This window comes from Mauremys mutica, chromosome 26 (assembly GCF_020497125.1).
Source record: "Mauremys mutica isolate MM-2020 ecotype Southern chromosome 26, ASM2049712v1, whole genome shotgun sequence".
NCBI lineage: Eukaryota > Metazoa > Chordata > Testudines > Geoemydidae > Mauremys > Mauremys mutica.
In genome coordinates this window covers 14,915,736-14,938,019 of record NC_059097.1, presented here as the reverse complement: position 1 = coordinate 14,938,019, position 22,284 = coordinate 14,915,736, and the positions used below count along the sequence as shown (strand labels likewise).

Here is a 22,284-nt window from a genome sequence, read left to right as displayed (position 1 = left end):
AGGTTAGATTGGATGCTCATGTCATGCTGTCTGGGGCAGCTCAGAATTGAGAGTGCCAATCTCAGGGCAGAAAACAGGGCAGCCCCCCAAACTGCTGAGATACTTAGGTTTCATAGAATCATAAATAATTAGGTTTCACCCAGCCAGAAACAAATGTATTAGTGTTAGTCTTACCATGGGGCCACAGCCCCCTTCTCTACCACCCAGACAAACTAGAATTTGTAACGAAACGTTATTGAAGCCAGAGAGCCGCACCTTAGGTTGCCCCTTGTGACGAAGTGGGACCTTTCGTAATGTTTTGCATTGTGACTGGGTGTACTTGCCCTGCATTGGAGACGAAGGGGTTAAGGCAGCACTCTTGGCAGTGGAAGCCACGCCCCCTCGTCCCTACTGGGCATGCTCCAACAGCTGCTGCAGTATAAAAGGGAGCCGCCCAGCTCAGTTGGGAGGATGCACCCCGCTGGCTCCAGCCGAGGAGCAGCTGGAACTCCAGGAGCAGGAGGTGCCAAGACCCAGATATGTACCCAGGTACCCCAGGGAGATTGCAGTTGCCAGGAACAGCGCTGCCCAAGGGGCCTGCGGATTCCAACAACACCCAGACTTCGACGACAGGAGTCACAGTAGGCGGTAGCCCAGGGAGGGACTAGCCAGTGTTGCTGCTATGTCAGTGTGTTTTGGGCAAATTTGCCACCGTCAGGACCCCGGGCTGGGACCCAGGGGAGCAGGGAGGGCTTGGGTCCCCCTATGCTTTGAGTAGGCAGCCCACCAAACCTTCCTTATTGACTCTGGCCATTGGGCGGCACTTCCCTGCAGCCCAGGGGAGCCCTATGGTCTACACCATTGGGCTACACAGCCCCCAAGGCAAAGGGCAGCCATACAGACTTAAGTGTGGGGCTACTACACCCTGGCCCCCAACCTCCAGAGTGATGTGGGGAGGTTCTTGCTCTGTGACATGCAAGAATACTGTGTGTGCCTCAGTTTCCACTCTGTGTTGCACAAGTATCTAGGTGGTGGAACATGGGCGTGTGATCATTGCACTGAAGGGCGGGTGTGAGTGCTATCTAACTGCCTGAGCCCGCTGGACGCTCTGTATCCTGGCAACTGGTAGCCGGAGCCCATCATACCCGAGGAGCCAGCTGAAGGAGTTGGAGGACAAAGAGAGAGGCGGAGGCCAGGCGACCGGTTTGGCCGGAAAAGAGACCAAGGATGGAGGTAATGTCCTGCTTTCTGTGCTGCTTTCCTGTAATGTTCTGCTTCCTGTGCTGCTTTCCTGCTTTCTGTGCTTACAAGATCCGTTCTACGCTGCGTTCCAGAAGACTAATAAACCCTTCTGTTTTACAATGCTGGCTAAGTGTCACTGACTGCAAAGATGGGGTGCATGGTCCCCCAGGTGACCTCACTGCAGGGAGCTCACAGCAAGAATCAGGTATGAAACACTCTGAGGCCAGACCCACGGAGGTGCTGGAGCCGAGGAGGTTTGCCCTAAAGCGTGTACGCTGAGGGATGTCACGCTACACACGGGTCCTGGCTGAACTTCACTCAGAGTGGTGCCAGTGCAGCCCATGATGCTCCCAGCCCCAAAGGGCCAGTCACATACCCCGGCTCAATGGATACTCTCAGTCTCACAGCAGCGACCATGCTGCAGCCACTTTCTCTTCTCATAAACTAACTCAAGACTTATTAGCTAAGGAATGAGAGTTCGAGGTTAGAACAGGTAAAATACATGAACAGGGGAGACCAAGTTTGTAAGTCCAAACTGATAGCAGAGATGTAGTTATCTCCCAGTGTCCAAAAGTCTCCAGTGATACCCAAAACAATTCTGGGGAAGCTCTGTCTTGCATCTGTAATGCTTCCCGGGAAGTGGCCAAACAGCTCAGAGAGATGGGATCATTCCCAGGGTTCATTCTTATAGTTGCTTTCTGTGGAAATCAATCTAGCAAGTGCTCTCATCACAGCATGGCCTCTTCCTTTGTTGACTAAACAGACTCACTACAATTTTTAAGTTGACTTAGGTGGCTTATGTCTGTCTGTCAGTGCTGCACGTCCTTACCCGGAGCACTTCTACGGGGAGATCTGCACCCACAGTCCAGTCAGCTGCTGTGCTCCCGGTGGGGAACTGAGAGCCCGAGGGGAGGGAGGGGGCGCAGGGCTCCCAGCGGGGAGTCCGAGTGGCAGCTCAAATTGGGAGCCTGAGTGTCAGCCTGGCTTGGAGCGGAGCCGGGCCTTCTTAGCAATGTCATGGCGGCGGTGGAGGTAAGCCGGCAGCTGCTGTAAGTAACGCAGTGTCTACACTGATACTGCGTCACCCTAACTACACTGACATAAACCCTGTGCTCCTCGTGGAGGTGGTAGGGCCCTTATGTTGGTGGGAGCAAGGCTGTAGTGTGTACACTGGCATAAGCTGCCTTATGACGATGTAACTGTGTAGTGTAGACCAGGGCAAAATTTGCAGATTTCCGAGTGTCAAACACAATGGCCCATGCTTTGAAGTCCGCATGCTTCTTCATTTACTGCTCCACGGCTCCAATCCCGCTGCAAGAATTGTACCCTTACGCATTCATTTGAGCATTCCAAGCAATCGTTCATTGGTTGAAATGACGTTTACACATCAAATAAATTCTCAACACAGGCTTTTGATCTAGGGTTAATTAAGAATAGGGACATAGATAATGTAAGGTTATAGCAATCAACAGGTTTATGGATATGTGAGAACAATTATATTTCATTTCCTCTGAAATGTACCAACACAGAAGTGAATTGGCCTGATCACAGTACAATACCTTTTGGCAACCTGATAGACAGCATCACAGCTCCTTTCTAGACTTTGAGCATATTTAGCCTCTGAGAGCTGAGGACGCTGCATCGAGTGACATTTTGGGAAGTAGACGGGCAGAATGTGAAGACGATAAAGGCAACACTGCAACAGGATGGAATCCCTGCAAATCACCCATCACCTTCAGGTGCCACACAGGCTGAAACCACACCTTTCCCACCCTGCTTCTGCTCCTGGTTATATTTAAATGTGGAAAATGATACAAAACACCTTCAGCACACCCAACTTCAACGTGTGAGCAACTGGGAATGAGACGATCTGTTCCAAAGGGTGAACGCCGTGGCTCTAACAGTCACTTTGCCGTGGGAGACAGAGTATAAATGTAATGCTCCAGGTTTGACTAGGAAATGGAGACTGGGTCGGGTCATAAGGAAACGTGCTAGAGAACCGGGACATTAGACAAGAGCAATGTTATTATTGTAAGATTAGTTGTGTTTTTACATCAGGACAGCTAACACGAGCTACCTAATTCCATGGAAAATCCTACTGGGGATGAGGCCTAGGTAGATTTTTACACTGATATAGCTAGTTGAGATCACCCTTATTTCCCACACCTTGAGCTGACTGACATTCCTGGCAGGAGGGGGACACATTCCCGTGAGTCATAGGACTATGGAGTTTTACAGAAACTTACAGCCCTACATACGTTTTTTATGGTTTATCATCTCCTTTGTGGACTTTCTGATGCCTAACAAGTTGTGAGCTCTCGGTGAAGCGTCTCCCGCACTCGCTGCATTCATAGGGTCTCTCCCCGCTGTGGATTCTCTGATGTCTAAGGGCTGCGCGCCACGTGAAGGTTTTCCCGCACTCGCTGCATTCATAGGGTCTCTCCCCTGTGTGGATTCTCCCATGATTCATAAGGTGTGAGCGTTGAAGGAAGGTTTTCCCGCACTCAATGCACGGATGGCGTTTCTCTCTCGTGTGGATTCTCCGATGTTTCGTAAGGGTTGAGTGCTCTGTGAAGCTTTTCCCGCACTTGGCGCATTCGTAGCATCGCCCTCCCGTGTGGATTCTCTGGTGCGTAATAAGGTGCGAGCTCTCAGTGAAGGTTTTCCCGCACTCGCCGCATTCATAGGGACGCTCCCCGGTGTGGATTCGCTGATGTTTAGTAAGGCTAGAGTGGTCAGTGAAGCGTTTCCCGCACTCGCTGCATTCATAGGGGCGCTCGCCGGTGTGGATTCTCTGGTGTTTAGTCAGGTATGAACTCTGACTGAATCTTTTTCCGCACTCGCCGCATTCGTAGGGCTTCTCTCCCGTGTGGATCCTCTGATGCGTAATGAGGTGTGAGCTCTCAGCGAAGCTTTTCCTGCACTCGCTGCATTCATAGGGCCTCTCCCCTGCATGGATTTTCTGATGTCTGATATGGGCTGAGCGCTGAGCAAAGGTTTCCCCGCACTCACGGCATTCATAGGGTCTCTCCCCTGTGTGGATACTCTGATGCGCCGTGAGGGCTGAGCGCCAAGTAAAGGTTTTCCCGCACTCGCTGCACTCATAGGGTCTCTCCCCCGTGTGGATTCTCTGATGCGTAATGAGGTCTGAGCTCCGTGTGTAGCTTTTCCCACACTCGCTGCATTCGTAGGGCCGCTCCCCTGTGTGGAGCCTCTGATGTTTAGTCAGGGCTGAGCGCTGATTGAAGCTTTTCCCGCACTCACAGCATACGTAGGGCCGCTCCCCCGTGTGGATCCTCTGATGCGTGATAAGGTCTGAGTGCCGAGTGAAGCTTTTCCCGCACTCACAGCATTCGTAGGGTCTCTCCCGAGTGTGGATTCTCTCATGTCTAATGAGGTGAGAACTCTGAGTGAAGGTTTTCCCGCACTCGCTGCATTCATAGGGTCTCTCTCCCGTGTGGATTCTCTTATGATTACTAAGGCCTGAGCGTCCTCGGAAGTTTTTCCCACACTCAGTGCATGAGTTTTTTCCCTCTTCTGTGAGGTTTGTGTGCTGTTCTGTGTTTCCTCTGAGGTCTTTGTGAGTTGTCTGACAATTAATGGATTTACCCTCTTTCTCCCCTGGCTGGCTCTCTGGCCTGTGCTGACTCTTATACGATTTTCCTTGCTCAAGACTTCCACACACATTCCCTTTGGATCTTAGCAATAATATCCGGTGTGGTTCCGGTTGCACATCATCCTTCTGCTGAAGATTCTGACCCACCATCCCATCACCTGCTGGGACACAGAGAGACACCACAAACAGGAATGGAAAATGGGAGAGGAAACCAAAGTAAGTGCTGGAGAGATGGGGAAAAATCAGGAACTGAATTACATAAACTTTTTTCCCCCATAAGAGAGAAATTTTGTTTCCACATCCTATCCAAACACTCAGGTCAGGGAAGGAGCTACTGCCAGGTGCCAGTCAGGATGGGCAGGAAGCCATAAGCAACATCTGCCCTGAGGATATGACACATGCTGGGGAAAATCCTGAACTGAGAGAGCTCACAAGGTCTTTGTAGGAAATCCCAGCTCCTTCCTTCAGGCACTGACAGCTTCTGAGTTCGTTTAATGATTCCTCACCTGGGCAGGCACCTCTCAGGATCTCTTGTTCCTCTGATTCCTGGAGGTCTGGGACCCAGGGCTCCTCCCCTTTCTCCAGCCGGGAGATCACATCAGATTTGGAAACGGGAAGCCCTGCTCAGGGGAAGAAAACAAGGGACATCAGTTGAATTCATGGGACACTTGTCAGAGAAAAAAAAAGTTCTATTATTTTAACCCCAGCCAGTAACCAGGCCCAACTCCCAGGTTGCTCAAAGGTGCTGGACGCTCTGCTTTTGGGGGATTTCACCATCCCCATCTCTCCTGTGAACACACAGAGCCCGACACTCGTCAGACAGGCTCCAAAAACACAGCAAAGGTAATTCCATGTCCCAGACAGTGAAGACTCCAGATAGCGGGTAAGTCCCCTGAGAAATGCTTCTTTCTGGCAGAGAGAGGAGCAGAGACAGAGAGCCGTAGGAGAGCCGGAACGGGGGAGCATTGGCCGCTGGGGTTCAGCACAGAGGTCCCAGAATGCAGTATGTCAGGGGTATGATATGTCAGGAACGCACATTTTGAGGAAATAAGGACGCTAGTAAGTCAGATGCAATGGAAGGGAGTATGAATTTCCCTCAGCGTGTGGATAACTCCAGTGAATTAAATACAATAATTTAGGTGCAACAGACTCTGATTCTTCTGGGAAAGGAGAATGTGAAAAAGAACCAGACCATGCGACTCCAGGAGGGACTGACTCATAGATCCCAGGCACCTGCAGGGAAGACAGATTGTGGTCACTGCAGACGGCGAGTGAGTGAAGTGAGACCCTTTCAGTCCCCAGAAGTTTCCCTACTTGCAATGACATCACTAGAAAGCACATGTTTGTGGCAGGGATGGAGCGTATTGTCGGTGCAAGGAACGTAAGATTTCAGCAAAGGTGGCAGGGTCACAGGGCTTAGGGGAAGTGTGTGTGTGTGTGTGTGTGTGTGTGTCTAAAATGTCATTGCCTTAGTAATGGTGTTCAGGGTGCTCCCGGCTTCTGTCCTTAAAACTTGAGTGTGATTAGTAAATAATGCAGCATGTTAATTCAGCAAACCTCAGTGTTACTTATAAAAAAGACAATCACAAGCACGGTTCAGTGACAAAGGCACTCAGCAAGTTTTATCGCCCGCCAGGCACATTCCTCGTACCCTGGTGCCATGGTTACACAATGTGGCTAATCAGACAGTCTATCATCAGCTGCAAATCTGAAGAGGAATCCAAGGAGCCTGCCCTGCTGTGTGCCACGGAAAGAAACAGTCCCAGATTACCTTTGGCATTTGTGGAGCAGCTGCACAGGGTGGACCGTTGCTACTGGGCTTGGGAAACAAACACTGAGTGGTGGGATCATATGGTTATGGAGGTCTGGGGTGACAAGCAGCAGCTGAAAAACTTTGGGATGCACAAAGCCAACTTCCTGGAACTGTGAGCGGAGCTCGCCCCTGCCCTGCGCTGCAAGGCCACCAACATGAGAGCTGCTCTGTCGGTGGAGAAGCACGTGGCAATTACTGTGTGGAAGTTGGCAACTCCAGACTGCTACAGGTTGGTCACGAATCCATTTGGAGTTGGGAAGTTGACCGTGGGGGGGTCACGTTCACGCAAGTGTGCGAAGCCATTCATTGCATCCTGCTACGACGGACTGTGACTCTGGGAAATGGGCACGAAATAGTGCATGGCTTTGCGGGAATGGGATTCCTTAGCTCTTTGGGGGTGACAGATGGCACCCGTATCCCAATTTTGGCCCCATCGATAGAAAGGGCTTCTTCTGTGTGGTATTGTAGGTGCCTGTGGATCACCGGGGTTGTTTCACTGATATCAGCGCAGGGTGGTCAGGGAAGGTGCATGACATGTGCATCTTCTGGACCATTGGCCTGAATAGCAAGCTGCAAGCAGGGACTTTCTTTCCAGACCAGAATACTCCACTGGGGGATGTTGAAAGGCCCATCGTGATCCTGGGAGACCCAGCCTACCCCTTACTCCCACGGCTCATGAAGCCCTACTCCGGAAACCTTGAAATAAGTCCCCAGGGACAACAGAGACAGGGGGAGTTCTCTCCCCAACCTCCTTGCTGGCCTGTGATGAAAAGGGCTCAGCAGACTGTAACCCCGGCCCCAGAGAGAGAAGGGCTATGGGGAGGGTCGCAGTGAGCCACTGAGGCTAGCGAAACCGCCTGGAAGCGCGGGACCCACGGGGACACGGTCGGAGCTCTGCCCCGCTAGGTTGACAGAAGAATACTTCCATCGACCTGGCAGTGTCTACACCAGGGCTTAGGTTGGCTTAACTATGTCTCTCAGGGATGTGATTTTTTCCACACCCCTCAGTAACATAGCTAGGTCAGCCTACGTTTCAGGTGTGGACCAGGCCTTAGCCCTAATCCCCTCCACACACCGTCCCCTTCCCTACACAGCTCAGCCCTCCCCACCTACTGGCATCTTCTCCCCCCACCCACTCCCGAACGGCACCTTATACATTCTCCTATCAACAGACGGGCTCATCTGACCGCCACACAATCCATGCACGACATAGTACATCTATTTACTAGACTTTATTTGGAATTGCCTCTTAAAATGAGGAAGAGGTAGGAAAGTTACCATTCAGGTTTCATAAATCCAGAAAGGATAAATTAAATAAAATGTAAAAATGGTATTTTTTTTCCAAAATGGCCGATAGCACAACATTTTTTTTTCACATATCCAAAAATGATACCTGGGCAGGACCAAAAAAAAAAAAAAGGTTTAATAGAAACCTGTCAAAAATTATATGATGAGAAAACATATAAAAGCAAGCCCCCACAATGATTAATAACTGATGGGACAGAACTCCTTACCCAGCGAGGTCACATTCTCGTAGTTCTGCATGACGGCTCTGTAGAGGGCTCTCTGAGCGGGGTCCAGCAGAGCCCCCTCTTCCCTGGTGAAATACACAGCCACCTCCTCGAAGGTCACCGGCCCCTGCAAGAGAATAATTCCCCAGTCAGTACCAGCTGCCCCAGTCACAACCGCACTATTTATGGGAGAGCAGGGCCGGTAAAACAGAAGCTCTTGGAGTGGCACGGTAGCGGAGTCCCACCCCCATGCTTTTCAGAGCAGCTAGGAGGCATCAGGATAGGGTGAGAAAGAGAGCCCCTCATCCCACCCAGAGGGCAGAGGGAGCCATGGTCTTCACATTTATCACACATCTACTAACCAGAGATTGATACAGGAGATGGAGCCCCCAGCAGGGTCCTGCTATTGCCCCCTGGAAGGAATCCCAACTCCCTCAAAATAAAGAAACAAACATATAACAAATAAAAGAAAGGGGAAGTCGATAGGAAAGAATATGTCAGAAGCCTGGAATTGTAGAAAACTGAAAAGGGAAGCAAAGGGACACAAGGCAAACTCTAGGGCCAGCAGAGTTAAGGATGATCTAAAGAAGATTTTTTTTAAATTGTACTAGAACAAACCAAATCCTAACAATGGCCTTGGTACATTACTAAATGGAAATGGTAGACGTATCAATAATAATGCAGAAGAGGCAACATTTTTCAGTAAATAGTTCTGTTCTATGAAAAAAATAAATGATTGCCAGGAACCAGGGCCTGCAAGCAGTGAGTCTGAAAGCAGGGCCTACAGCAGAACCAGTTTCTGTGCAACCTAATGAGTGCAGCTAGTGTGTAATAAATTCCCTAATTGGCTATACTGTGTGATTGATTGGAAGAGTCAGCAGACCAACTCTTATGTCCAGCAGCAACAACAGTGCAGCAGCTGCTCAAAGCTGTGATAGCGCCTGCACCTGCTTGTTCCCAGGCTTACCCCACTCCAGATAACCAGGTTCTGACCCTGGGCTCCGACTCCTGAGCATGTTTGCAGTCTTGGGAGAGTCTGCGCCTAGACCAACCACCTCTACTCAAAGCTTGAGAAATGCAAGTTCAATAAGGAGACAGTGAAATTCCTGGGATAGACGGTCACACCTGAGGGGCTCACCGTGGACCCACATAAGACTGGCAGTATCCGACTGGGGTGTACAGGGGAGCAACAATTCCTGGGGTTTGGCAATTTCTACAGGCAATTTATTAAAAAATTCTCTAGCCTCGTTTCACCGAGAAAAAGGGGACCCAATTTTGCCTGGTCCACAGAGAATCAGTCAGCCCTTGACTGACTGACAAGAGTGCAGTCACCTCATCACTTATCCCGATTCACTCAGATCCCATTTATATCAAGAACAATGCCTCGAACTTTGCCATTGGTGCAGTATTATCTCAACATGCACAACCAAATCCACTCTGTGCTTTTTAATCTTGGAAGCTAAGCGCCACAGAGAACAATTACAATATTTGAGGAAGGAGATACCATCTTAAAAGGTGGCTTTCAAGGAGTGGTGCCACCTCCTAGAAGGACCCCAATTCCTAGTCCAAGTCGTGATGACCCATAAGAACTTGGAATATCTAGGGACTGATACATGAATTTGAAGGAGAGGGACCAGTGGATCCCACTTTGGTTCTCACTTACATTTTGTTGTAATCTCTCACCCGGGAATGAGAAACGGGAAAGCAGATGCCCTGTTCTGCAAAGTTGAGGCTCTCGCACTTGAGGAAGAGCGCTCCATCACCATGCTCAAGGCATCCAACTCTGTCAACAGGATTATTGTCAGCTGTGTGACGTCTTCCATCTCCGATGACCCATTCCCGACCCAGACCCTGAATGATGCAGGTACCCAACCCAACATGAACCAGAGTTTCAGCTACAGAATGGTTTTCCCCATTGCCAGGTTGTCTTTATGTTCCAGAGGGACAACCTAAGCTTAAGGTATTGAAACACTGTCACAATTCACTTTTGGCCAGCTAAAGACTTGGAATTTGGTCTCAATGAGCTTCTGGTGGCCAGGCCTCTGAGTTTACATCTAAGATGATCATAGAATCTATGAATCATAGAATCTCAGGGTTGGAAGGGACCTCAGGAGGTATCTAGTCCAACCCCCTGCTCAAAGCAGGACCAAACCCAACTAAATCATCCCAGCCAGGGCTTTGTCAAGCCTGACCTTAAAAACGTCTAAGGAAGGAGATTCCACCACTTCCCTAGGTAACCCGTTCCAGTGCTTCACCACCCTACTAGTCTAAAAGTTTTTCCTAATATCCAACCTAAACCTCCCCCTCTGCAACTTGAGACCATTACTCCTTGTTCTGTCATCTGCCACCACTGAGAACAGTCTAGATCCATCCTCTTTGGAACCCCCTTTCAGGTAGTTGAAAGCAGCTATCAAATCCCCCCTCATTCTTCTCTTCTGCAGGCTAAACAATCCCAGTTCCCTCAGCCTCTCCTCATAGGTCATGTGCTCCAGCCCCCTAAGCATTTTTGTTGCCCTCCGCTAGACTCTCTCCAATTTATCCACATCCTTCTTGTAGTGTGGGGCCCAAAACTGGACACAGTACTCCAGATGAGGCCTCACCAGTGCTGAATAGAGGGGAATGATCACATCCCTTGATCTGCTGGAAATGCCCCTACTTATACAGAGTATAAGTATGATCTGCAATCCTGCGACTGCGCGCCCATACCAAGGACTGAGGATTGAAGCACCTAGATCTCCTCCAACCTCTGCCCAGGAATTGACAGCTTTGATCGACTATCTCAATGGACTTCGCTGCAGAGCTGCTGTGCTCCCAAGGACACTCGGTAATCCTGGTTGTCATCCACCTGCTAACAACAGTGGTGCGCTTCATCCTGTGTCGTACCATTCCTACCACAGGGGAGATGGCTCGGCTCTAGCTAGTCCTAATCCATCTTTCACTCGCAGGCGAATAGCCAAACGAATCAAAAAGTATCTTTGCTTCTTTCTGAGCTACCACCGGGGACGACTGGCTTTTCCCTCCTGTGCTACACTGAAATGCAAGCCATGCCTCGATCCAACATAGCCCATTCTTTGCAAACGATGGCTACCCCCCCGTGAGCTACCCAATACCAGCCACCGCAGATATAGCCTCCCGCTACAAGGGACACTTGTAGTTCACTAAACAAGCCTATAAGCAGCATGGGTGCTGCCCCCAATCTGTCCGTAGGGGACAAGCTGCAGCTCTCTGCCCAGAACTTTAGACCAAGCCACCCATCGGCCAATCTGGACGATCCAGTCCTGGCCCCCTTCAATATTAGCGACTCCAGGAGCCGTCACGTTACGGCTGCTCCAGCTCTTGAAGATCCATCTCATCTTTCACATCTCACTTTTGCAGCCCAAGACTGGGAACCCCAAACTGCTCCAGCCCATCGCTGCCACCCATAAGATTCTGCCGATAGGAGGAGACTCTTGGTGAGTTAGGGGAGAGCCCCAGTTTCTGGTGGGCTGGGAAGGCTTTGATCTGGCCGAGTGACCTGGGAAACCAGCTGAGAACATCCTTGTGAGAGCACCACCAGAAGTACCCGGAGAAATTTGGCCCTAAGGCTGCCGAGGGTGGGTACGGTCAGCAAGCAGGACCCACGGCAGAGTCAGTTCTCTTCCCACACCGTTCCCCACAGCGGTGACAGCTTCTGCACCTGCTGGCTTCCAGCCTCGCCTTGGTTTTTGTTTCGCTCCAGGTAACTCAGTTCTGACCCTCAGCCCCGATTCTGGACTTCTGACTTCAGCTGTGGGCGCTCGGATCTCGGGGAGGCCCTGCACCTTGGCAGAGGGGTGAGTCCCTCTCCCTGCCGCCTCCCTGTCCTGGGATCTGGGGTACTCTGCCCTTCTTGGGACAGTGTGAGCGGCTCCCGCTGCCGCCTCTCTTCCCTGATGTCAAGGAGGCTCCGTCCATCTGCAGGAGTGTGATCCCCTCTCCTTGGCCCCGTGGGAGCTGAGACTGGGGATGGGGCGGGGGGGTGGGGTGGACGGAAGGTAACAAATTGAATCCTCTGAAATCCAGGAAATGAATAGTTAGGTAGCGTGCGGCCCTCCAGTGAGCTCCTGCCTGGGCTCTGCGTACGGAGCTGCACCAGGCAGGAGCGAGCAGGTATTATCTTCTCACGTGCTCATGGCTTCTCCGGTGCCGGGCATGGACAGGAGCTAGACGTGTTGGAGGGAGGGGTGGGGGGGAAAGATAGCGGCGCACCAGTCTCCTCTTGTATACGAAGAGTTACTGTAACCACAACGCATCAGGCGCTCCTGTGCCTTGGTCCTGCCTTGGTCCCGGTTTCGCTTCCCAACTCCAGCTCTGACCCTCCTGATTCCTGACTTCGGCTCTGACCACTGACCCCACATCTCGGCGCCCAAATCCTGCTCCAGCCACTAGGACTGACCACCCCCGGCCCGGTCATGACACCATGTCATAAAGCTGTCAAGATTTTGGCTGCAGAGCATGCCTGAAATGTCTCCCACCGGTCCCGTTAGCAAACAGACACTGCAAGCATTTCGAAACACCAACATCATCCCCACTGCACAGTAACAATATGTAGGGACGATGGGAGAAACGGCTAAGAATCACACGGCGACTGCGAGTCCCAGGGGAAAGACGGATGGATTGGGACCATTCCTGGCTCTGCTACTGGTCTGCTGTGTGACCTTGGCAAGACACTTCACCTCTCTATGCTTACAGTTACAACCTAGGTGAGAATTATAATGGCCTGAAGAAACAGCATCTCCTACAGCAAACATTTCTAGTTCTAGTAAAAAAAAACAACCCCAAACCCCTGGAAATTGTCTGGGGGGGGGGAACACCTTTGTCAACACAGCATTAAGGTTTCCCAGAAGTATCTTGTGTCCTTCCAGTTCAGCAAAACTCAAACTTGTAATAACCAGGAAATACAGAAGTAAGGTACACACCCGTGCACCCCTAACGCTGGTCCTGGGGCCAGTTTTGTTCTTTCTTAATGATCTGGAGGACGGCGTGGACTGCACCCTCAGCAAGTTTGCAGATGACACTAAACTGGGAGGAGTGGTTGATACGCTGGAGGGTAGGAGTAGGATACAGAGGGACCTAGACAAATTAGAGGATTGGGCCAAAAGAAACCTGATGCTCAGGGCCAGCTCTACTGTTTTCAGCGACCAAAGCAGCGCGCCGAATTGCCACCGCGGACGGTCCGTGTGCTGTTGGGGGTGGCATGTGCGCAACCCTACTTTCCCCTCGGCCCTGACCTGCTCCTGCCACCCACGCACCCCCGCTCTCCCAGGCCGGCTGGGGCGCTTAGTGGGGTGACACGCAGATCCCCGCGCATGCCACTGACCTGCCAGGACCGAGCTCGAGCTCCCTGCGACAAACTCTCGCAAACCCCGAACCCCACCCTCCCGGTGCTGTTGTAACTCACCCGACCGGCGCACCCGGCCGTGGGGGGAACGTTCCGGCTTCAGGAAGGGCCGGCCTGGAGTGGTACCCGGCCCCCGGGGGGAGCTACACGGGGGTAACACGTGTCCCCCACCCCTCCCTCCGTCAGGCCCAGGCCACCTAAGGGGACACCTCTCCCTCCAGCCGCACCCGGGCCGGCTGACCCGTTACTCCGTGAGGCTGCCGTGGGTCGGCCCCAGCCGGCCGCCCCCAGGGGCTGCCCGAGTTACACGGGACCCCGGCACTCTCCCGACTGAGCTGCGGCCCAGCGCTGGTGCATGTGGCGCGTCCGCGCTCCTGTCTCCACGGGCCCTGCTCGGCCCGCTGGGGACGGCTCTGGCGGAGGCGGCTCTGAACCTGGCCTCAGACCTCACTGGGCTGGGCCCTTGCAGCTGGCTACGGCAGGGGTATTGTGCTGGGCTCTGCGGCCTCCACGGCTGGACGCCAGGGCCGGTGCTACTGGTTTTGCCCCCAAGCAGTGCGTGCGTTTCTGCGGCGGCGGCAATTTGGCGACAGCTTCTGTCTTCAGCTGGAAGCTGCGCCGCCGCAGACAGCTGAACATAGAAGCTGCCGCCGCGGCGGAAACGCGCCTGCCGCCCTAACGGCGCACGGACTGCCCCCGCCCTCCACGGTGGCAATCCGGCACGCTGCTTGGGGGCAAAAACATGCGGACGGCCGCCCCTTGCAGATTGCCGCCCCAAGCACCTGCTTGGGGTGCTGGTGCCTGGAGCCTGCCCTGCTGAGGAGCTTCAACAAGGACAAGTGCAGAGTCCTGCACGTAGGACGGCAGAATCCCATGCACTGCTACAGACTAGGGACCGAATGGCTGGGCAGCAGTTCTGCAGAAAAGGACCTGGGGGTTACAGTGGACGAGAAGCTGGATATGAGTCAGCAATGGGCCCTAGTTGCCAAGAAGGCTAACGGCATTTTGGGCTGTATAAGTAGGGGCATTTCCAGCTGATCGAGGGACGTGATCATTCCCCTCTATTCGACATTGGTGAGGCCTCATCTGGAGCACTGTGTCCAGTTTTGGGCCCCGCACTACAAGAAGGATGTGGACAAACTGAAGAGAGTCCAGCGGAGGGCAACAAAAATGCTTAGGGGGCTGGAGCACATGACTTCTGAGGAGAGGCTGAGGGAACTGGGATTGTTTAGTCTGCAGAAGAGAAGAATGAGGGGGGGATTTGATAGCTGCTTTCAACTACCTGAAGGCAGGTTCCAAAGAGGATGGAGCTCGGCTGTTCTCAGTGGTGGCAGATGACAGAACAAGGAGTGATGGTCTCAAGTTGCAGTGAGGGAGGTCTCGGGTGGATATTAGGAAACACTGTTTCCCTAGGAGGGTGCTGAAGCACTGGGATGGGTTCCCTAGGGAGGGGGTGGAATCTCCTTCCTTAGAGGTTTTTAAGGCCCGGCTTGACAAAGCCCTGGCTGGGATGATTTAGTTGGGTTTGGTCCTGCTTTGAGCAGGGGGTTGGACTAGACACCTCCTGAGGTCGCTTCCAACCCTGATATTTTATGATGGCTGATGACTCCCACACTTCCACTGTGCTGTTGCAGATGGTGCATATCACTCAGATAACCGGGCCCATGACAACTGCAGCACAACCCCGTGCCCTTTGCTGAGACAGAATTTGGGTTTTAGGCCAACAAGAGGGACTGACATTCGTTCTACACTGAAACACTCAGCCTGCCCCCCAGAAACCATCTCACTCCTGGACCATGTCCACACTGGAAATGACTTGGGTGTAACTTACGTTGCTCAAAGGTGTGAATAAGCCACCCCCTGAGTGACATAAGTTAAACTGACCCAAGCACTAGCGTAGATGATGCAATCGGGCAGGAGAGCTTCTCCCACCACCACCGCTCCTGCTGAGCGTGGGGGCTGGAGTTAATAAATCGATGGTAAAGCTCTCTCCCGCCAGCTTACAGCGTCTGCACTAGAAGCACGGGTGCAGCTGTGCCTCTGTAGCGCCTCCGGGGCAGACGTATCCTCGGGAAATGTAACAACGCCTTCGCCCCCTTGTGCAGCCCTTCCACCCTTCCCCAGAAGATTTCCAGCTAACGTTCCTCTGTCCCGGGCCCATCGCTGAGCACACAGACGGCGCTCCCATCCCACCTCACTGCTGACAATCCCCACGGCAAACAGACCCCTGTGGCTTGCTACTGACACGATGCAGACTGGCACCTCAAGGTGCACATACCCCTCTTTCCTTTGATCATACCCATGGGGGAGGGACACCCGAACCCAGCTCTCCTCATATCACAGTCACTCCTCACATTAATGCCCAGATTTCATCACATCACAACTCTACCAACTAACCCCTCGACCGTTCAGCGCAGCTACACCTAACACAGCGGGTGCAGCTGGAGTGCAGGCAGATAACACCCAGTGGCTGTTGCCAACTCCAGGGGGCAGAGTTAAGGTTGCATTGGCATGCACATTAGCTCTCTATTTCCTAGGTTTTGGAGGTTTGACTTTTGCTGAACTTGACACTCTGGCAGGGCCCAACACACTGCTGGGCGACCTTACCGCTGCATGAATGAAGGTGTCAGGGACTAGATGAATGTTCAGTAAATACCCAGACAGGGATGGCTCCCCACCCCCCTGCCATGCACACAGGCAGCACAGCCCAGGGCAAGGCAACGCTCAGAGGCAAAGGAACAGGAGTGGAGCTGGGAGGTTCCCTGGCAGCAGGAGATGACAGGCAGCTGGTATTGGGAGAGAACAGAGCTGGGCCATTGAGGGGAAGGGTGGGACAGCAGGTGGGACTTAGGTTACAAATTTCCCACCTGCGCCCGGACAAATGGCTGCAGATAAAATGAGCGGGCGAGCACCCCAAACGCGAGAGGACTTTAAAGCGGCATTGGAGAACTGGACAAACCAGCGAAGGGGAAGCGAGCCATGGAGCCGCGGCAGACCCCAGTGGAGCGAGCAGCAGTGTGTATTTTAAGGGCACGAATCGCCCCTCCCCAGCCCGTCTCTGGGCGTGCCAGGCACACACGGGAAAGGAGAGAGAAACGGGCAGAGGCAGGAGAAATAAATAGGCACATACCCTCCCAGACCCCTCCACGGCATCGCCCCACGGCAGATCACAGCCGTGCCTGGACATGGACCGGCCACGAAGGGGAGACAGAGCCCCAGGCCGAACATTTTTCACCCCACCCCCCCACAAGGAAATGGCATTTCCCATCCGTCTCACAGCAGCCCGGGGAGACAGGGGGAGGAGGGTGGGGGTTGTGCCGTGGTCCCGTGCCTGGGAAGCGGGGCGGGAACTCGTCTCCCCATCCCGGCATTTCACCGGCACAGCCCAGGGACCCGGGATTTACCCCGTGAAGTGTGGCTGCGAGCCAACCACGGAAAGCTCCTGTGCTTTGGGTCCCCGCTGGCCAAAGGAGGGTAATCGTATTCCCTCCCCGCACTCCCGGGGCTGGCCAGCGTGTTCGGGAATCGTCAGCTGACAATTCATTATGACATCGGCGTGTTTATGATTAAATCCCCTGAGACCCACCAATCCCTGCCGTCCCTCTGCTGGGCTACAAGGATTTGTGGGACTCAGCTGCAGACCCTGCAGCGAGCACCGGCCCCTCTCCCCTGCCCAGGACTTTTTAAACAGGACAGGGGAAAATGTAAATATTAGGGGCCAAAGTGTGGAAGCTGCTTCCAACCCCAAGTTTAAATGAAGCCAAAGCTCCGTCTCTCCCAGGGCCTGGCCCTACGTGCAAAATAATAGACCCGCGCCTGAAATCTGAAAGGGACACTTTAGATCAGACAGAATTTTGTGTGTCAGCTCACTCCAGGGAATTAACAATAAAAGGAACAACCCAGTGCAGGTGGCAACCTGAGGGTAAAGGCCGATCACTTTAATCGAATGTGGGACCCCCCCTTGTTAAAATGCTTTGATCCTAACACTGGAGCTATGGTCTGGTGTCACTACAGGGCAGAGTTAAGGTGGTTGAGGTGCCTTATGTGGTCTGGTGTCACTACAGGGCAGAGTTAAGGTGGTTGAGGTGCCTTATGTGGGTATTTTGATTTCCTAGCATGTTGGGATTGCTTTTAAAAAAAGTCGGCAGAATTTGATTTTTTTTAAAATCATTTTGATAGAGATCGATGTTTACTGAAGCCTTTCCAATTTTATGGATTTAAATTTTCACAGTTGTGGGGAATTTGGGTTGGGGCCGGGCAGTTATTCAATGACAGATGGTGAGATTCAAGTTACAGCTTTATAACTGCTCAGATACGAACCGTCAACCAAGGCACAAAAGTAAATATCGTTAAAGCAATTTAAGACCGTCTCAGACAGCATTTTCCCCCTTACTTTGCCTCTCTGTGACTTTAGATTATTCTAATCAAAATGGGTTTTTCGTGTGTGTGTGTACAGTGAAATCAACGTTTGCCGATGTTGACTGATTAAAAATCCAGTCCTTTCAAGCCTATTTTAAAATATCGCTTAATTCTTTAATTTGCCGCTTGGTGAAAGGAGTGGGATTTAATAGATTAGAATGGGGCAGGGGGAGGCTGGGAGCCAGGACTCCTGGGTTCTATGATCAGGGATAGAAGAAAGGCAGTGGTGTGGTTAAGGCATTTCTAAGGGTCTGTGTTCCCTTCCAGCTCCGACGCAGCCTGTGGGGCTTTCAGCAGGTCCCTTACTCACTTCGTGCCTCGGTTTCCCCATTAGTAACCTGCAACTTTTCTCACAGCAGGAAGGGGGAGGCAGGGATCTCTGCCATGGTGCATATTCTGGCCTGGTGGAAGGAATATCAGAATCTGCGTTGACAATGAAAATAAACGGGACAGGGTACGCTCCTGCTTCAGCTCACAAACTGCTCTGGGGCGGGGTTGCGGGGGGAATATTCCCACATGATACTGTATGATAAGGGTCCGTGCGCAGCGGGTGGGGGAAGGGTTACAGTTTCCTGGGCTGTTTCTCAGAGAGAGGGTATCAGGCTGGATGGGCCAATGAGTGTGATCTACTGGCGAGATACCAGCCTGGATGGACCCCTGAGTCTGATCAGGAGAAGGTGAGTGGGGACAATTTAACCCCCTACAACCTCTAGTATGAAGAATGACTCAGGGCAAGAGGTTCCCTCCAAAACAGAGAACAGGCTGCCATTAAAAACAACCCGGGGAACCCTCCACACCGGAGAGGCCTTATTCAAATCACTCTTCCATCATTCCATGGGACACGGTAAGATCTGAAATTTGACATCGGTGTTTAGTGAGTAATAAAAAAGGAGGCAAATATAAGGAATTTGAGGTCACCGATTTCAGGAAAGTGGAAACATAGGAGGGATTTTGATACAATAGTTGATACAGGGGAAAAGGGGAAAAGGTGAACAGATTTCATATCAATGTTTTGTTAAGTCGAGAGAACAGAGGCAAAACTTGCAACGATTTTATCTCACTCGATAGTCAAGATGTGAGAATCTGATAATTAGATGGGACATCTCAGGCAGGGGCGGCTCTAGCAATTTCGCCGCCGCAAGCAGGGCGGCAGGCCGTGGGGGGCGCTCTGGCGGTCGCCGGTCCCGCGACTCCGGTGGAGCATCCGCAGGCACGTCTGCGGGAGGTCCACCGGAACCGCCTGCTGCCCCTCCCGGCACACACTTGGCGCACTGGGGTCTGGAGCTGGCCCTGATCTCAGGGATAATGGAGCAGACCTGGATCGCTAGAGAGAAAACGGGGGGAGATTTTCAAGCATAGAATCATAGAATCTCAGGGTTGGAAGGGACCTCAGGAGGTATCTAGTCCAACCCCCTGCTCAAAGCAGGGCCAAACCCAACTAAATCATCCCAGCCAGGGCTTTGTCAAGCCTGATCTGAAAAACCTCTAAGGAAGGAGATTCCACCCCCTCCCTAGGGAACCCATCCCAGTGCTTCACCACCCTCCTAGTGAAATAGTGTTTCCCAATATCCAACCTAGACCTCCCCCACTGCAACTTGAGACCATTGCTCCTTGTTCTGTCATCTGCCACCACTGAGAACAGTCTAGATCCATCCGCTTTGGGGCCCCCCCCCCCCCCCCCCCCGGTCAGGTAGTTGAAAGCAGGACGATCGGTATTTTAGAAATGAGGAGAAAATGGAGCAAAAGCTCAATCTTTGCTAACAGGAGACAGGCTCTGCGGGGACTTTGCACTGACAGTCAGCGACGGGAGGGGAAGCGGGGAAGCGTTGGGGCGTTACACAGCCATGGTCCATACACAACAGGAAGCCATGTCCCCCCCCCTTTTTTTTTGCCAGGCAGTCACGTGGCAGCAGGGAGCCCCGGGGGCTTTCACAGGGGAGAGGATGGTACCAGGTGGTTCCGGGAAACCTGGGGCGGGGCACATGGGGGGCCCTGGCTCCTCTCCCCCCCCAGTGCCCCTTCCATGAAGGGCCCCCTCCCCACCCCACAGGCAGCCGGGTCTCAGGGCCCCCTCACTAAGCCCCGACCCCTTGCGGGGGGGGGGGATGACTCAGGACAACAAGGACAAATCGCTGCAGATAAAATGGGTGGAGAATCCCCCCCCCCCAGCACATCTGACCTGATTTTCAATGGCCATTCGGAGAATTAGCGAGAAAAGGGGGGAAACCCGGGGAGGGGAGCGGATTACAGATCACTATGGAGAGAAGCTACATCCCCCCCCCCCAGGTCTCCCTCGCTTACCTGCAGCCTCTGGCTCAGGGGCTGGTCCCAGCCGGAGCAAACCCCGCCCCCCCTCGGGCAGGGAGGGGTTAATGCCGGGCTCCCCCCAGCACAGACCCCCCGGCGGGAGCAGCCGCTGCTCGGCCCGGGCGCCCGGATCGCACCGGCTCCGTGTATTTTCCCACGCCCGGGGGCGGCGGCTCCGTGTATTGTCCCACGCCCGGATCGCACCGACTCCGTGTATTTTCCCACGCCCGGATCGCACCGGCTCCGTGTATTTTCCCACGCTCGGGGGCTGCCCCGGGTCCGGTCTCCGGGCTTTGTTCTCCGAGTCCGATTCCTCCTGCTCCTTCCTCCCGCCCCCCCCCCTGCTCCAGCCCCTTCCTGTGGCTGCAAACCCCGCCCCGGGCTGGCTGGGACAGGGGCAGGGGCAGAGACCAGCCCCTGCCCTGGTCCCTCCCTCCTGTCAGCACCGGCGGGAGCCCATCCAGCTGGGGAGAGCCCCCCCAGCGGGGCGCAGGGGGACCAGATGGCCCGATTGTCTAGGGACAGTCCCGATTTTTGGGTCTTTTTCTTATAGAGGCTCCTATTACCCCCCACCCCGGCCGATTTTTCACACTTACTGCCTGGTCATCTTCAGTGTGGGCGGGACCGGGGGAAGGGCTGGCCAGACAGCGGGAGGGCGAAGGGGGGGGGAGAGGCTCCCAGCCCCTTTCCTGAGTTCCTCCCGAGCGCTGGGGAAATCCTGTCCCCCCAGTGCCTAGCCAGCCACAGATCACAAAGCCCTGCCAAGCCCATGATTACCGGATAAGCTCTGAGTTCTCCATTGACCTGGGTACGTGGCTGGTCCTTTGGGTTCAGAGGAACCCCTTCGGTTGGTGAAACTGGTCTTCAATAACCTAGCATCGGGGTGTTGACTCCAGGGCTGGCATGCCTAAGGGGGCTGCATTTCTGACTGCCGAGCCAGAAGTTTCCTTGTGTGGCTGCTTTGGTATCGCTTATAGACGAATAACCCACCGGCTTTGGGGGGTGTCTGCCCCATTGCTCAGCAGTTTGTCCTGAATTTGGTATTCTCAGTTGTGAGGCCCAGTGCAAGGAGGGTTTCCTAGGTTCCTAAATCCCAGCAACGTCTCCTTTTTTGGAGGAAACCAGTTACCCCGAGGTTGCAGGGGGTTAAACTGCCCAATGCTCACTTTCCCCCCTCTCCTTTGAGAATCATTTGTTTCCACCCCTATCTCTGTTGGCAGATGAAAGAGACCAGCCACATCTTTAATACACATCACGGCCAGAGGCCTCCCCCTGTTTGAGGATCAGTGGGTCCCGGCTGGTAGCAGGAGAGTTGGCAGGACCCTTTTCTCTGCTCCAGCCGACACGGGGTGAGGGGGTCGCTCTGAGTGCAGCGCGGGTCCAGAAGTTTCCCAAACCCCCTGACAAAGGGTCTCCCTGAGGGGCTGCTTCCCCCTGTGCTAAGATGCAGCCACCTCTGGGGTGGATCCATGGTGGCCATTATTTGCTAGTGACAGGGCATGGAAATTGTTTACCTAAGGCCCTTCCATTCTCCTGTTAAAAAAGCCTCCCTCCTTGGGTTCTGCTCTTTTCTAGCTTTCTATTCAGAGTCCTTGCTACTGAAGAGGCTTAAAAATCTCCCTGTGGGCTTCGCCTGGCAGGAGGGGCCAGGCCTACACCGCAATAAAGCGATGGAGCATGTTCCCAGCACGGCAGAATCTGGGGTGTCTGTGTGCAGGGAAAGGGCCTGGGGGAATCAGGATGTGAAATGAACTAAAGCCTGTTCTGTAACCTCCACCACTGCCCTTCTCGCCCTGCCAGGCTGCAGAATGACGTCCGCATCTCCCTCCAGCTCGTCCCAGCCTCCCATGGGACAGGGAAGAACAATGGCTGCAGAGGAGCCAGTTCAGGTAGGGATTAACCGGGGTGGCTGGTGGGTTCCTGCTGGAGGGAGAAGGACAGGAGGTTGGAGCGGGGCAGGAAACTCACAGGGTGGAGAAAGGGAGGAGGACGGTGTCTGGCAAACCTGCCAGGACTAGTTTAATAAGTGGCTTAGATT

General features: G+C 53.3%; 1 protein-coding gene and 1 pseudogene across 1 annotated transcript in view; one reads left to right on the top strand and one right to left on the bottom strand.

Moving 5' to 3' along the window:
- The window catches only part of LOC123356631, an 871,996-nt gene that overhangs the window by 817,173 nt on the left and 32,539 nt on the right, over positions 1-22,284 (top strand). The window lies entirely within an intron of this gene.
- Positions 1,884-22,284, bottom strand: part of LOC123356693 — a 200,773-nt pseudogene continuing 180,372 nt past the window's right edge.